We start from the raw sequence: 17,117 nt of genomic DNA, 5'->3' as shown, positions 1-17,117 counted from the left end.
TCTCTGAGACCAGGGGAGAACAACCTCTGGCCTGCAGGAGGTGAGCTGTCCTGAAGGAGCTGTGCTGCCAAGTGGAGGAGCTAAGAGAAGACATGAGCACCAAATAAGATGAAAGGGAAATATATAGGATATTATCTTGGACTTGGCAGCTTGAAAAGCCTCAAACCAAATCTGCAGAATAGAAGCAGCCATCACCCACCATCAAAGCAAATGAAAAATCTGGAAAAGTGGAAGGATGGAAGCTGGTGACTTCTGTCACGAAGAGGAAGAGTCCTGTCCCACCTAAGTGCTTACCACTGCAGAACAGTGGCACTGTTCTCAAAGTTGAAGAGGAGCCAGATGTGACTACAAGCAAAGAACCTGGTCCACCTAACTTTTAACTATGTAAGACTACCAGGAATAAATAGTAAGTCACCAGAATGGGTGACTCCCTACTGTGGGGGATGAAAGCACCCTTCTTTCAACCCAGCCAGTCATCTGAGGATGTTTGCTGTCTGACAGTTACAAGGGTCCAGAATGTTGTGCAGAGAACTGCTGAAGCTCACCTGATCCTCTGACAGCTACTCCCCCTGCTCTTATTCGATGTGGGCACAAATGATACGGCCAGGGGAAACCTGGACCATATCAAAAAGGACTACAGAGCTCTGGGGACGTTAATCAAGGGAATGTGGGCCCAGGTGGTGTTCTCATGTATCCTGCCAGTGAGGGGAAGGACTGAGGGCACTAATAGAACAAGTCAATAACTGGCTGCAGAACTTCTGTTGGTGATTGTATCTAGGGTTCTATGACCATGGGACCCTGTCTGCAGATCAGCATTTTTTGGGAGAGGTGCGATCCTCCTTACTAAATGGGGCAATGTGCTGTGGTCAGCAATAAAATGGCTGGCTTCATAGGGAGGGCTTTAAACTGAGAATGATGGGAGAAGGAGAGGTTTTTGTCAAGGCTTTTTACACAGTCTCCCGTAACTTCCTCCTAGGGAAGCTCAGGAAGTCTAGGCCAGATGAGTCGACAGTGAGGTCAGTTGAGAACTGGCTGAATGGCAGAACTCGGAGGGTTGTCATCAGCCGTCCAGAGCCTAGTTGGAGGTCTGTAACTAGTGGTATTACCCAGAGGTCAGTACTCAGCCCAGTCTTGTTCAACTTCTTCATAAATGACCTGGGTGAAGGGACAGAGTGTACCCTCACCAAGTTTGCTGGTGATACAAAACTGGGAGGAGTGGTTGATACACCAGAAGGCTGTGCTGCCATTCAGCAAGACCTGGACAGGCTGGAGAGCTGGGCAGAGAGGAACCTGATGAAGTTCAACAAGGGCAAGTGCAGGGTCCTGCACCTGAGCAGGAACAACCCCATGCACCAGTACAGGCTTGGGGCAGACCTACTGGAGAGCAGCTCTGTGGAGAGGGACCTGGGTGTCCTGGTGGACGACAGGTTAACCATGAGCAAGTAGTGTGCCCTTGCTGTCAAGAAGGCCAATGGTCTCCTGGGGTGCATGAACCAGAGTGTGGCCAGCAGGTCGAGGGAGGTTGTCCTCCCCTTCTGCTCTGCCCTAGTGAGGCCTCATCCGGAGTACTGTGTCTGGTTCTGGGCTGTCCAGTTCAAGAAAGGTGAGGAGCTACTGGAGAGAGTCCAGTGGAGCGCTACAAAGATGATGAGGGGACTGGAGCATCTCTATTTTGAGGAAAGGCTGAGGGAGCTGGGCTTGTTTAGACTAAAGAAGAAAAGACTGAGAGGGGATCTTATAAATGCTTATAAATTTATTAAGGGTAGGTGTTGAGGATGGGGCCAGACTCATTTCAGTGGTGCCCAGCGACAGGATAAGGGGCAATGGGCACAAACTGAAGCACAGGAAGTTCTATCTGTACACAAGCAAGAAATTCTTTACTTTCAGAGTAGCAGAGCACTGGATCAGGCTGCCCAGGGAGGTGGTGGAGTCTCCTTCTCGGGAGATATCCAAAACACGCCTGGACAAGGTCCTCTGCAGCCTGCTCTAGGTGACTCTGCTTTGGCAGGGGGTTTGAACCAGATGATTTCCAGAGGTCGCTTCCAACCTTTACCGTTCTGTGATTCTGTGAGAGGGAGACCAGCAATCCTCTGAGGGAGTGATTGAGTGGATTGATGAGTAAAGAACATGGGATGGTAAGATGTCAAGGGATAAAAAGTCAATGAAATGGAGCTTGGCAGGGTAACCTCCAGAACTCACATGTGAGCTAGGAAGCGCCTACAAGGCACAATTATAGAGAAATCCCCCAAAGTCTCTCCAGGAACTCAGCATGATGGGGGGGCTTCTTTAAAGGGCCTGTACATTCAGGTACACAGTAAACATGCTGACTTAAGAGACTTATGTGCAGTTGCAGGGCTACAATCTTGCTGGGATCATGGAGACATGGTGGGATGGCTCCCATGATTGGAGTGTTGCAGTGGTAAGATACGGGCTCCTTTGGAAAGACAGGAAGGGAAGATGTAGAGGGGAGTTGCCCTTTGTGTGAGGGAGCAGCTGGAGTGCGTGGAGCTCTGCCTGGGGATGCAGGAGGAGCCAACTGAGACTTTCTGGATTGCAGAGAGAGGACAGACAAAGGTAACGTTACAGTGGGTTTTTGCTATAGGTCACCCATCCAGGAAGACCAAGTGCATGAGGCCCTCCACGGAAAGCTAGAAACAGCCTCGTGTTCACACACCTTGGTCCTCATGGGAGACTTCAAGTACCCTCATATCTGCTGGAGGAATAACACAGCAGGACATAAGCACTCCAGGAGGTTCCTGGAGCACATTGGTGACGACTTCCTCCTCCAAGTGGTGGAGAAGCCAAAGAGGAGAGGTGTTGTGCTGGACCTTATATTCCCTAGAAAGGACAGGTTTGTTGGTGATGTGAAGATCAAAAGCAGTCTTGGCTGCAGTGACAACAAGATGGTGGAGTTCGGGATCCTGAGGGCAGGAAGGAAGGTCAAAAGCAAGCCACTACCCTGGCCTTCAGAAAAGCAGGCTTTGGCATCTTCAAAGATCTGCTTGGAAGTGTACAATGGGATAAGGTCCTGAAGGGAAGAAGGCCCCAAGAAAGCTGGTTAAGAGTCACCTTCTCCAAGATCATGGAGCTCAATCCCGATGAAGAGGTCAGGCAAAAATGCCAGGAGGCTTAGGTGGATGACCAAAGAGCTCCTGGCCACACTCAAACCAAAATGCAATCATATAGAGGGTGGAAGCAAGGATAGCTAACCTGGGGGAATCCAGAAGTGTTGTCTGAGCACCTAGGACAAAGCTAGGAAAGCCCATATGGAATATACTTTGTCTAGGGATGTCAAAGGCAACAAGGAGTACTTCTGGGAGTACATGGGTGACAAGAGAAAGACAAGGGAAAATGTGTGCCCATTGCTCAATTAGGTGGAGGACCTAGTTAGATAGGATGTAGAAAAGGCTGGTGTACTGAATGCTGCCTTTGCCTCAGTCTTTGCTAGCGAAAATACCCTTCTGGAATCTCAGGTCCCAGAGACCAGGGGGAAAAGCTGCAACAGGGAAGACATACCTTTGGTGGAAGAAAATCAGGTCAGGAAATACATAAGCCAACTGGACGTCTATAAATCCATGGGCCCTGATGGGATGCACCCATGCGTGCTGAGGGTGCAGGAAGATGTCACTTCGAGGCCACTCTTGATAATCTTTGATCGATTGTGTCAACTGGGAGAAGTTCTCGAGGACTGAAGGAAAGGCAACATCACTCCTGTCTTCAAGAAGGACAAGAATGAGGATCCAGGGAACTTCAGGCTGGTGACCTTGATCCTTTGGAAGATGATGAAGAAGTTAATAATGGAAATCATGAACCAGGGGAAGTAATGCATGTCCAGCTTCATAAAATTCTGTGATGATATGAGTGGCTAATATGCTAGAGGGTCATGGTGCCAACCAGAAGGACCTTAACAGGCTGGAGAAATGGGCTGGCAGGAATCTCACACAGTTCAACAAGGAGAATTCAAAAATCTTGCACCTAGAGAGGAACAACTCCATGCACCAGTACAATCTGGGGCCACCCAGCTGGAGAGCAGCTTGGCAGAATAGGAACTGGAGGTCCTTCTGGACGCCAAGTTAAACATGAACCAAAAATGTGCCTTAGACGTAAAGATGGCTAATGCCATCCTGGGCTGCATTAGGAGTGTTGTCTGCATGTGGCAGGAGTTGATCCTTCCCGTCTACTCAGCACTGGTGAGGCCGCACCTGGAGTTTTGTGTCCAGCTTTGCTCTGCTCGGTATGAGTGAGACGTGGACATAGTGGAAAGAGTCCAACGAAGGGCCGTGAAGGTGATCAAGTGACTGGAGCATCTCTCATGTGAGGACAGGCTGACAGAGATGAGACTGTTCAGCCTGTAGAGGAGCAGGCTCATTGAGATCATGTTAATGTCTATAAACACCTGAAAGGAGGGTGTGAAGAGAAGGGAGCCAGGGTCTTTTCTACGGTGCTCAGTGATAGGACCAGAGGTAATGGGCCCAAACGAAAACACAGGAGGTTCTGTCTAAACATCAGGAAACATTTTTTTACTGCGAGGATGACTGAGCACTTGCACAGGTTACCCATGGAGGCTTTTTAGTCTCCATCCTTGGAGATATTTAAAATCTCTCTGAACATGGTCCTGTGCAACAGGCTCTATGTGGCCCTGCTTGAGCAGGGGTTTTGGATGAGACAACCTCCCGAGGTCCCTTCTAACTCCAACTGTTCTCTAATCCTGCGGTATAGTTCAGAGATACCTTGTCCTGAAGACGGATTCAATGTAGTAAAGTCCCTAACCTCGTGTCTGCTGCTTTTAAACATGTGTGGTATCTTACTTTATTGTGCACTGTAGATACATAACAACATATATTCCTCTGTCCCATCCCTTTAGGGTACATTTGGCTACATTTTCCATTAGGAATCCATATAAATTTAGGTTGGGGTGGGGTTTTTTTTCAGTATTATGATACCCTTGTTGGAATGTGGTGAGGGTAGCCATTAATTTTTCTTTAATAAATACTTCTACATTTAAGTATTGTAAATTTGCTCTAAACTCAGTTCTTTACAGATTCAGCTATTCAGGTAGCAAACTGAATGTGAACAAGGGACCCATGAATAAGTAAATCTATGACCTACAGAAACAATTCTCCTGTGTTCGTATGTTCTCTATCCTAAATATATGTAGTGAGGAAGAACAGACATGCCAGGTAAGTACAGTGAAGGTGTATATTTTTACCAAGTCTCAGTCCAGCCTCTTACTCAGTTTCTGTCTTTATCTTAAAATGGTTCACAGATTTAAATAATGCATGGCAGTGATAGAAAATGTTATAAATTACCGAAGACACTGGGACTGCTAAAATAATCTGAGAAATTCAGACTGACACTATCGTCTGGTCTGCCCATGAAAGAATTAGCATCAAGATGTGGTCCTCAGGCTGCTGGGGACGTGTACAGGCTGTGTATTTCACCATGTACTTCTGCAACAAAATCCTGCATTTAGAGGAGAATTATTCTTAAATAATTATTGTCTTCTATTAACATTGCGTAATTGTGAACAGTAATGTAGATTTTAAAGAAGTTTATCTTGCTTACTATTTGCATGTATCTTCTGTTTCAGCAATTGCAGTTTGGTATGTGTATTAAGAACATTGTTAAATGTCCAAAACATTTCCAGTTACCTTTGTCTCCTGTCTCAGTGACTGCACCTCCTGCTGATCTGACTGCAGTCCCTGTTGGTTTGTTCTACTCAGAGCCATTTGAAATTTTGCTGCAAAGACAATTTTCCTGTCTCACTGCTTTGGTCAACTCCCTGCTCAGCTTTGCACTGTTTTCTTAGTGCTCCTTTACGGAATCAAATTAAGTTACTTGTTTCAATTTTAGAAGCTTTCCATGACCTTTTCCATTTTCTATAATGTTCTTACACCTGTCTTTTATCTCACGTTCACTCCCCAGCTCACTGAATTTTTGAGTAAGCATGTTTTTTCTAGTGCTGAGACATGCCCCTTACCGAGAAGATCCTCCTGTAATGTCGTTTTTTTTTCTCATAATGTCTACAAAAGACATGGAAAATGAGAAGGTTGTGGTTGTTGTAATACAATGTCTATCATGCTGACCAGCTTTGTCTCATTGCCTTCTTGTAGTCTGCCATGTGTCTGTCCATATTTATTTGTTATCACACTGCATTGAAGCATGGATCCTTGTTTCATTCCTTGTTTGCAGATCATCTTGTGCAGTGAGGGTCTGTTTCAAAACTAGACTTTCTAGGCATTCTAGTACCCAAGAGTAACTTGTAGTGGGTCAGGAAAAAAAACGATGAATCATGCACCAAAAGCTTGCAATCTAAGCCTAAACCAAGAGACAGCAGATGGATACTGACAGACAGATGGTGTTGAGCAAAAATTAATATAAACAATTACCAATAGTATAAATAATACAAACACAAGGAACATGCATATAAATAATAATCACATATATGATATGTGTAAACAATAATGATAAATTGGAAAAATAGACATAGATGAAAGAAAAGTGTCAGTAAATTGAAAAATAGGCCATAAAGATACTATGACTTTTACTCTTCTCAGCTAGTTTTAGATTTAAAAATTTTATATGCTTTTTCTATGTTAGAATCTAGGTTTTCTCAATAAATAATAGGTTTTGAGGAATGTATCCATATTACCTAAATCTGGATCTTTGACTTAGTTGCTTAAGTTACAAAATCAATCTTCTTAAACTTCTTTATTACAGAAAGGAGAAGAAGCACTTCAGAGGGCAATTCCTACAATATTAGGATGGGATACGTTCATCACTGTGGGAATCTATATAGAAAATTCAGATAAAGCTTCTAAAGTTAGATGAGGAAAATGAAGATGTGCATAAATTGGAGAAGATGTACGACATCTGTGAAATGTCTGATAATTGAAGAATTGTCAAGTCCCAACTAATCACCATAGTTCTGAAACTCCCTTTTCAGGAAGTAGCAACCCAGTAACAATAAGGCAGATTTCACGGGTCTTACAGGGCAGGACCTCAAAGACCCTGTTTTAGTTTTAAACCAAACAGACTTTAAACAAAAATTATCCTTGAAATACAGTGAAGCTCAGCAAATTAGTCTGTCCAGGACTTTCATCAAAAATTAATAAATCATTGTCACTGAGAATTTAACTTCCACTTACTTAGTAACTTGCATGATTTTTGATAGTGGCCTTCTGTACATATTCTTAAGTTTAATATGTTCATGTATTTGGAGGGGTGTTACATTGTTCTTTGTATTTTGCATCCTTGTAGCTGAGGTCTAAATTATGGGTGTAGAGCACTCCAATTGATAATGCAACAAGTAATGTCGCTAGTTTTTTAGTCAATATTTGGACTATTGGGTCAATATCTGGCAAGTAGACATATACAAGGCTCCAAATGATTAGATAGTATATTTTATGTTACTATATAAATTTCTACCATGAATCAGGTGGAAATAAAATATAGCCAATTAACCCCTCAAATCACTTCCTTCTTTTATTCAGAGGTTTGACAATGTGAAGCAAAACAAGAAACTGCGAAAAACAGCAGCAAAGCTGCTGGAGAAAGTAAAAAAAAAAAGAAAAAATATATAGATAACGATGTTATTAAAATACTAGCTTTCATCCTCCTGTCACCTTACTACTTCTACGTTCTTTGCCCATTCTCATAATATCCACTATATTCATTGCAGAATTTGACATTTCACCTAGAAAAGGGAGAGAAGCAGTGTGTTTTAGCCATTGGTTAGCTAGCTACTGGATATGCTTATCTGTAGGTTCTGGTGTCGTTACTAAATTTTCATTGTGGTCGAGACATTTGGCAGTACATTCCTCCTCTGTCCCCTGAATATCTAGGAAAATTTGGTTTAGTGAGGGAGGAATATAAACACTGAAGTTAGTACAACTCGGTGGTCTCTGTGGCTAAGTCAGGAAAGTGCTTTTGCACACACAAGATGGAAGTTGGGCAGATCATACTGGAATGCTGGGCATTTGAACCCTGGGACTTGTGGTGTGTTACATAGGGCATGACTGGGGTCTCTCAGGAGTGGGATTTCTATCTGTCCACATTGACATACTGCATGCTGTCCGTGGAAGTCCAACTCCAGAACCCATGCAATTTAAAGTAACGGATTTACAACTATGCTTTTAAGTGTGACTTTTTCTCAGATGGAAAACAGGAGCTTAGCTTATTGATATGAAATTATCTATAGATATCATAGAGTATATAGATATCTGACTAATCTTGACTTATGGAAAAGATAGTATCCCACAGAAAGGCAAACTCACAGACAGCCAAGGGAAAGATATTATCAGCGTCAATCCCCAAACCTCTGTCGGCTTGGATGTGGACTACAGACATTTGGAGGAGTTGGGGAAAAAAATCAGCCATTAACCCAAAAGCTAAAATGCAGCATGCTCAAAAGCGTTTGTGTGCTCAAAAGCATTCTGAAGTGATTTGAGAGTATTCAGGTACCAAATCTCTGGACGCTGGGCAATCCAAGTGACATAATGCCACTCTTTACTATAATTTTTAGAGCATTCTACATATGAATTTCTGTAGACAAAAAGCAGTGACAGGTATGTTTTTTCTAAACACGTGCTAACTTACTGAGGTATAGCTGTTCTGTTGCTGAAGGCTATATGTGAACTGATACAATGTCAATAAAAGGAAAAAAAATCTACATGAATAACAACATTTTTAAAAATTTCCTACAATGTTCAGAAATGTTTCATTTGTATAACTTGCAGGATATTCTATCTTCAGTTTTCATTTTACCAAAAAAGTGGAATGATTCCCTTTTTGTTTCACTCTTCTATTTCTAATCTTGGCATAAGCTTGTAGTTCAAATAATTCTATTTCAATGGTTTAACAAAAGACCTTAACTCCCCAAGTTAGTATTTTTTCCATGGAACAGACTGAGAACCATCAACCAATTATCAAAAGTTTTTCTATGCTCTATGGGTGTGTCAAATCTTGGTAAGATAACCTGAAAAAATAGTGCAATGTTCTGTACGGATCTGAGATGAAAATTGACACTGGGGTTTTCATTTTCAGACAGCCTAGAGGCAAAACTGGCTGAAAATTTTTCTTCTTTACCAACCTTTCTTCTTAGCATACCCTTCATCACATGTGGTGTACCACTTCCTTAGTTGTGCTGGCAGAAATGGCTGTGGGGCTGTCCTAAGAAACACTCAAAAATTTGGATTAAAAATATAAATATAAAACATGAATGCGAATATATTTAATAGTGTTTCTTTTAATGTGGATTAGCTCCTTAAGCTTCCTTGCAGCACGTCTGTAAAGTTATGTGGCAGTACAGCTAAGGGATCAGTGCTGGAATAAAATGGGAAGAGAAGGAAGAAATGGTGATTCATTAAGTTCACATTAAAATCAATAAAAAGGCAAATATAACTGTACCCCAACATAATAGCAAAAGAGAAATGTAGTAGGCTTCCATAACATTGAGTTTTTTTACACACCTGCTCACATCATCTTGCATTAACACTATAAGCTTCTCTCAGTAAAGATTGCCTTTGTAAAGTCTTAGTTTTTAGGGCTGTAGAATTTTTCTTTTCCTGACCAGAACATCTCAAGTTCTCTTTCCAGAGCTATTTTGATACAATTTAAGAACAAATTTCACTATTTACTGTTGCATCTATGGATACAAGGCAGAAGGTAAGGAGACATTTCTGGCATATAGGAACAGATTACTCAATTGTTATCAGTGCTATTTCTGATTGCAGTTGTTAGTTTCTTATTTTCACTTTTTATTTGAGAAGAAACTCTATATCTATCATTAAAAACAGTGTCAATTTTGTGTGACGCAAATCAATGCCTGAATTAAATATTGACTGTATCACTTTCAGAGTTTTAAATCAAAGCTCCAATGAGGTGCACTGCACCATCTGTGGTGACAAAAAAGAAAAACATGCAAGAACCCTGATACACATTTGTAGATGTGCTGATTTGCAGAAACCTACATTTCTCAGCTCAAAACACAAATTCAAAGCCCAGACTAAATTATGTCAGCTCAAGAGACTATTACATGGCACAGTCTTTCTCTATGTTCAGCTTTAAAATGACTTATTTATAGTTTAATGGACTTCTGCAGTGCAATGGTGTATAGAACAACTGTGCAGATAATTCATACTTTTCATCAGCTTTAAAATGTTGGAGAATTTCTGTATTTTTCAGGCAGTAGTGTTTATGAATAAGAATTTTTTTTTTCCAGAAGTTGAAGCCACAATAAAGTGATGCTTTATTAAATGCATACTTGTAAAATACACACTGCCAAACAGCATTTTAAGTTTAGGCACCTAGGTACATAGTTCCAACATTTGAATCAGTGACTTAATCTTCAGTTTTGCTGAGCAGCTCTGTCTTCCATTGGTTGCTTTTTTGGAAAAATACCCTGCAGCCACCTTAGCCCTGGATTTCACTGTGGTTCGTCATTGTCTTCTTAGTATTCATTGATGCTGAATGTACTAATCTGAGGAAAGAACAGGTAGAGCCTTAAATGATTGCTGATGTGGATGGCAGAAAAATTAGTTGCCAATTTTCTAGATGAAATGTAGAATTTTTTCTTAAAAAAAGAATAATCCTGCACACAGATTCTCGCTCCCCTAGGATGCCCTCTTACTCCAATGCATCATCCTTTAAGGGAATTTTTAAAGACACATGTCCTCCTTTCACGAAGTCACTGAGCTGTAGCAGTAGAGAATGACACTATCCCAGACAGACAGATAAATAACAGTCTAACACTGAATAGGGTTTGACCACTTGGGGGATAAAACAATTTCTGTTTTAGTTTGTGACTGTGGGTTAGACTCCATGACTAATAATATACTGCGATGTCTGATGAGCTGTAGCAGAACATCAGAAGCCCATCTTTATGGAATAAAGTTTTCTGTGCTGGAACAAAGGAACTTTTATGGAAGCATGCCTGACTGTTAGTGACTCATTTTACAAAAGTAGTGGCAGGAGAAGCTGGAGTTCAGTTCTTCATGATCATCAGAACTAAACATATGCAATTTCTTACTACAAATTCAAAACAAGAACCATGGATGCAATGTTGATTGTAAAGTGGTTAGTAAATTCCTACATTGTATCAAGTGCAGCTAGTCACTTGGGCAAGTATTTTATGATCTTCTATTGTCACAGCATCAGTACAGACCCTCCCTCCAAACAAACAACAACAAAACCCCAAAGCTCACCCAGCCCCAGACTCATGAAGTGCAAGAAACGTTCTACGGCACAGGAACACTCGGAAATTTCATCTGCAGATTTTCCAGTGGTGCACAGCAAGTCACAGATTTTGGACAAATTTGCTTCTCCTGTTACAAGGACCAATTTTTACCCATATAAAAAAACCTTATTCCTTCAGGTAAGAAGTTAATATAGCATTACCAGTCTGGAACATCCCTGCTTTTGTTTGCCAGCCACAGAATGCTCCCACTTTATTCACCATGGCAACATTTGCATAGCTGTCAATCCCTCTGTTTCCACGGTAAAGGACCAGTAGGTAGTGCTCCACTGTCTCATGCCCAGCTTTTCACTCTAGCACAGATTTCCAAATAATGTAATGCCTAAAATTTGTGTAGAAGCCTCTAAAATGTCACAGCCCTTGATCTGCAAGAAAAAACCTCCACATACAGGAAACAAGCCAAAACATAAACCAGGCTGGAGACAAAATACCTGGTCACAAAAACATGGAAAAATAAACAGCAGTTTGAGAAAGCAGAATAAATTAAAGCTCTCTTCCACAATTACAAATCGTTTTAAAGCTTGTTCTCCAAATCACAGGCTTCTTTTAAGTTTTTTTTCTATGTGTATGGCCCTCTTCAAAGCTTTTTTCCTCCTAAGCACAGCCCTTGTCAAAACTTTCACCAATTACAAATCTTTGAAGTGAGGGTTATTTCCCAAACAGTGAGCTCTTCAGAGTTACACACACAGAGGCAAACTATAAGTTTAGAGGAAAAAGGCTACAGGTAGCACTTTAAAATTCACCAGAGTGAATTAGGAGCTCTAGACATATTTTTGAATCCTATGTATCAGCCAAAGCTACTCTAATATAATCTCAGGTTTCTTGGTAGCATCTGAGCACTTCTAGAGGTTCTGTGTGATGCCCATCTGTCATTTTAGGGACCTTAAAAACCCCATATGCAAGAACAGCTTTTGAAGTGTCTCCTTCAGGCCCCTAAGTCACTTTGATGCTTTTGAAATTTTTCTCCTTCATCTGCTTGAATACAGGACTAGCAAAAAAGTTCAAAAATCACAGGGGCTTGTGTCCATGACTAATTACTGCATGTGAGCAATGAACTGTTATAGAAATTTAAGGTTCTGCTTGTGATAACAGGACTAACACCCATCAGTTACTTTGCCCCACAGTTTTCTCTAGTTTTATGACTACTCTGTAACAGTGACCTTAGTACATGCATTCCTAAGCACATTATTAGTATATATGCTACTGACTTGATTTTCAGAATTATATAAAACACCACTGATTTTTGTTCTGAAAGCCAGGCTACATTTTGCAGTTTCTAAGTATGAAGTCAGTAGCTAGTTATAGACATGCAAACCTGAAAAAAAAAAATACCTTTCAGAAGCATACGTATAAAAAATATGAGTTTGCTTCCACTTTAGATACCACATAATATCACTAAATTGTTGCATCTGTGGGCATTACCTTGCAAAAGGCTTCAGTAGGGGAGTCCATGCTATTGCATCTTAGGAAAAACTTCCTAGGATTCGTTTAGATTTTTCTTACTAGGCCACTTCATTAAAAAAAGATTAAAGTCTACTCCAGCTAGAGGCATGAATTCCCACTTCTGTTTCCAGAGAAGTCTGGTATCAAGAAGTCTGATGCAACTCTGAAATAATTTTGGTTATAAAGGCACTGTTAAACATACTCATTAGGAGGCCAAGTGTCTCTTCTGGGTCTGCAGTTGGTCACGTACTTTAATTTTTGTATCCCTTGATTTTAGTGTAAGGGACCTGTCCCAAATAGTGTAGCTTTAAAAGTGCAGGAGCTGAGCTAAGCCCAAAGGTAAATACAACGTAAACCCATAATGAGAACATCTGCTGTAGCATTTTCCTCACACCTTACTGCCAGATTCATAACTTCTTGACACACATAAATTGTTCTTTGAAAAGAGATTCGCAGAGTTCAGGAATCTGAGATAGATGTTCCCTGGAATACTTTTGAGAGAGGATTTCCTCAAGTAAACAGCATTTTGCTGGAAGGGAAAGCCCCTTGTCATGTCCAGGGGATGAACAATATGTCCTCTGTGAAGCATTAACAGGAAAGGACTGTCTTTGCACATTACTCACAATAATCCAATAATCAGAACTAAATTAAAACCTTGAAGAGGAGTGGGCAAAATTTAAATCCCCTCTAGTTAAACAATGGAGTTTAAAACACTGACAATGGGAAGGCCTACACATTAAAAGTCTCCAATAGAGAAGAATTTTCACTCCTAGTTTGCACATCTGAAGTGCACTGTTCTTGTGCAGAAAAGCATGGGGAAGGATTAGCCATGGTATGAACAAGCATTATAACAAGTCTCTGTGCTTGGTAGAATCATAGAATCACAGAATCATAGAATGGTTAGGGTTGGAAGAGATCTTTAAAGGTCATCTAGCCCAACCCACCCAGCAGTGAGCAGGGACATCTTCAACAAGATCAGGTTACTCAGAGCCCCGTCCAACCTGACCGTGAATGTTTCTAGGGATGGTGCCTCCACTACCACTCTCAGAAACCCATTGCATTGTTTCACCACCCTCACAGTAAAAAATTTCATCCTTACGTCTAGTCTAAATCTGCCTTGCCTTAGTCTAAAGCCGTTACTCCTTGTCCTTCACAACAGGCCTTGCTAAAAAGTTTGTCCTGCTCTTTCTTATAGGCCCCCTATAAGTACTGAAAGGCTGCAATAAGGTCTTCCTGGAGCCTTCTTTTCTCCAGGCTGAACAACAACAATTGTCTCAGCCTTTCCTTATAGGAGAGGTGCTCCGGTCCTCTGTTCATTTTTGTGGCCCTCCTCTGGACTCTCTCAAACAGCTCCATGTCCTTCTTGTGCTGGGGGTTCCACAGCTGGATGCAGGATTCCAGGTGGGGATCTCACCAGAGCAAAGAGGCAGAATCACCTCCCTCAGCCTGCTGGCCATGTTTCTTTTGATGCAGCCCAGGATATGGTTGGCCTTCTGGGCTGTGAGAGCACATTGTTGGCGTATGTCCAGCTTTTCATCCACCAGTACCCCCAAGTCCTTCTCAGCAGGGCTGCTCTCAATCCCTTCTTTCTCCTATATTGATAATGGGGGTTGCCCTGACCCAGATGCAGAATCTTGCATTTGGCCTTGTTGAACCTCATGAACTTCATACAGACCCACTTTTCAAGTTTGTTAAGGTCCCTCTGCATGGCATCCTGTCCTTCTGGTGTGTCAACTGCAACATTCAACTTGGTGTCATCTGCAAACTTGCTGAGGGTGCACTCAATCTCATTGTCTAAGTCATTGATGAAGATGTTGAACAATACTGGTCCCATTACAGACCCCTAAGGGACACCACTTGTCACTGGCGTCCATTTGGACATCGACCCATTGACCACTACCCTCTGGCTGCGACCATCCAACCAGCTTCTTATCCACTGAACAGTAATCAAACACCCATAAAATCCATATCCCCCCAATTCCGAGAGAAGGATGTTATGAAGGACTGTGTTTAAGGCTTCACAGAAGTCCAGGAAGATGACATCCATTCCTTTTCCCTTGTCCACTGATCTAGTCATGCCATCCTAGAAAACCATGAGGTTGGTCAGGCAGGACTTGCCCTTGGTGAAGCCATGCTGGCTGTCTCGAATCACCTCCTGTCCTCTATGGGCCTTAGCATATCTTTTAGGAGGATCTGTTCCATGATCTTGCCAGGCACAGAGGTGAGGCTGACAGGTCGATAGTTCCCAGGGTCCTCCTTTCCCACACTTTTTAAAAATGGGCACAATGGTTCCCTTCTTCCAGTCACCAGGGACTTCCCCTGACTGCCGTGACCTTTTAAATATTATGGAAAGTGGCTTGGCAGCTACATCAGCCAATTGCCTCAGGACTCTGCAGTGCATCTCATTAGGTCACAGAATCACAGAATCACAGAATCACAGAATGGTAGGGGTTGGAAGGGACCTCTGTGGGTCATCTAGTCCAACACTCCTGCTGAAGCAGGGTCACCTACAGCAGGCTGCACAGGACCGCGTCCAGGCGGGTCTTGAATATCTCCAGAGAAGGAGACTCCACAACCTCCCTGGGCAGACTGTTCCAGGGCTCCGTCACCCTCAGAGGGAAGAAGTTCTTCCTCATGTTCAGACGGAACTTCCTGTGCCTCAGTTTGTGCCCATTGCCCCTTGTCCTGTCACTGGGCACCACCGAAAAGAGCTTGGTCCCATCCTCCTGACACCCACCCTTCAGATATTTATAAGCATTTATTAGGTCCCCTCGCAGCCTTCTCTTCTTCAGGCTGAACAAGCCCAGTTCCCTTAACCTCTCCTCGTAGGGCAGATGCTCCAGTCCCCTCATGATCCTCGTAGCCCTCCGGTGGACTCTCTCCAGTAGCTCTTCATCTTTCTTGAACTGAGGAGCCCAGAACTGAGCACAGTACTCCAGATGGCGCCTCACCAGGGCAGTGTAGAGGGGAAGGAGAACCTCCCTCGTCCTGCTGGCCACACTCTTCTTGATGCACCCCAGGATCCCATTGGCTTTCTTGGCAGCCAGGGCACACTGCTGGCTCATGGTTAACCTGTCGTCCACCAGGACACCAAGGTCCCTCTCCGCAGAGCTGCACTCCAGCAGGTCCACCCCAAGCCTGTACTGGTGCATGAGGTTGTTCCTCCCCAGGTGCAGGACCCTGCATTTGGCTTTGTTGAACCTCATCAGCTTCCTCTCTGCCCAGCTTTCCAGCCTATCGAGGTCACGCTGAACGGCAGCACAGCCTTCTGGTGTGTCTACCACTCCTGCCAGTTTGGTGTCATCAGCAAACTTGCTGAGGGTACATTGTAACTCTTCATCCAGGTCGTTGATGAAGAAGTTAAACAAGACTGGCCCCAGTACTGACCCCAGGGGGACACCACTTGTTACCAGCCTCCAACCAGCCTCAGCTCCGCTGATGACAACCCTCTGAGTTCTGCCACTCAGCCAGTTCTCTATCCACTTCACCGACCACTCATCCAGCCCACACTTCCTCAGCTTCCCTAGGAGGACATCATGGGAGACTGTGCCGAAAGCCTTGCTGAAGTCCAGGTAGACAACATCCACAGCTCTCCCTTCATCTACCCAGCCAGTCATGTCACCGTAGAAAGCTATTAGATTGGTCAGGCATGATTTCCCCTTGGTGAATCCATGCTGACTACTCCTGATAACCTTCTTTTCTTCCACTTGCTTGATGATGGCCTCCAGGATAAACTGCTCCATCACCTTTCCCGGGATGGAGGTGAGGCTGACCGGCCTGTAGTTCCCTGGGTCCTCCTTCTTGCGCTTTTTGAAGATTGGAGTGACATTGGCCTTTCTCCAGTCCTCGGGCACCTCTCCTGTCCTCCAGGACCTCTCAAAGATCATGGAGAGTGGCTCAGCAATGACATCCGCCAGCTCCCTCAGCACTCGTGGGTGCATTCCATCGGGGCTCATGGATTTGTGGATGTCCAGATCGCTTAAGCGATCCGTCACACAGCCCTCCTCGACCAAGGGAAAGTCGTCCTCTCTGTAGGCTTCTTCTCTTACCTCCGGGGCCTGGGATTCCTGAGGGCCAGTCTTAGCACTGAAGACTGAAGCAAAGAAGGCATTCAGTAGCTCTGCCTTCTCCGCATCCTCCGTCACCAGGACACCCGCCTCATTCAGCAGTGGCCCCACATTGTCCCTAGCCTTCCTTTTGCTGCTGATGTAGTTGTAGAAGCCCTTCTTGTTGTTTTTGACATTCCTTGCCAGCTTCAATTCCAGGTGGGCCTTGGCCTTCCTCGTCGCATCCCTGCACACTCTGACCACGTTTCTGTACTCTTCCCAAGTGGCCTGCTCCTCTTTCCACATTCCATGGACCTTTCTCTTCCACCTGATCTCCGCTAGAAGCTCCTTGTTTAACCATGCAGGTCTCCTGC

The sequence above is a fragment of the Opisthocomus hoazin genome, chromosome 1, assembly GCF_030867145.1.
Source record: "Opisthocomus hoazin isolate bOpiHoa1 chromosome 1, bOpiHoa1.hap1, whole genome shotgun sequence".
Classification (NCBI taxonomy): domain Eukaryota; kingdom Metazoa; phylum Chordata; class Aves; order Opisthocomiformes; family Opisthocomidae; genus Opisthocomus; species Opisthocomus hoazin.
This window is presented reverse-complemented; position numbering follows the sequence as displayed.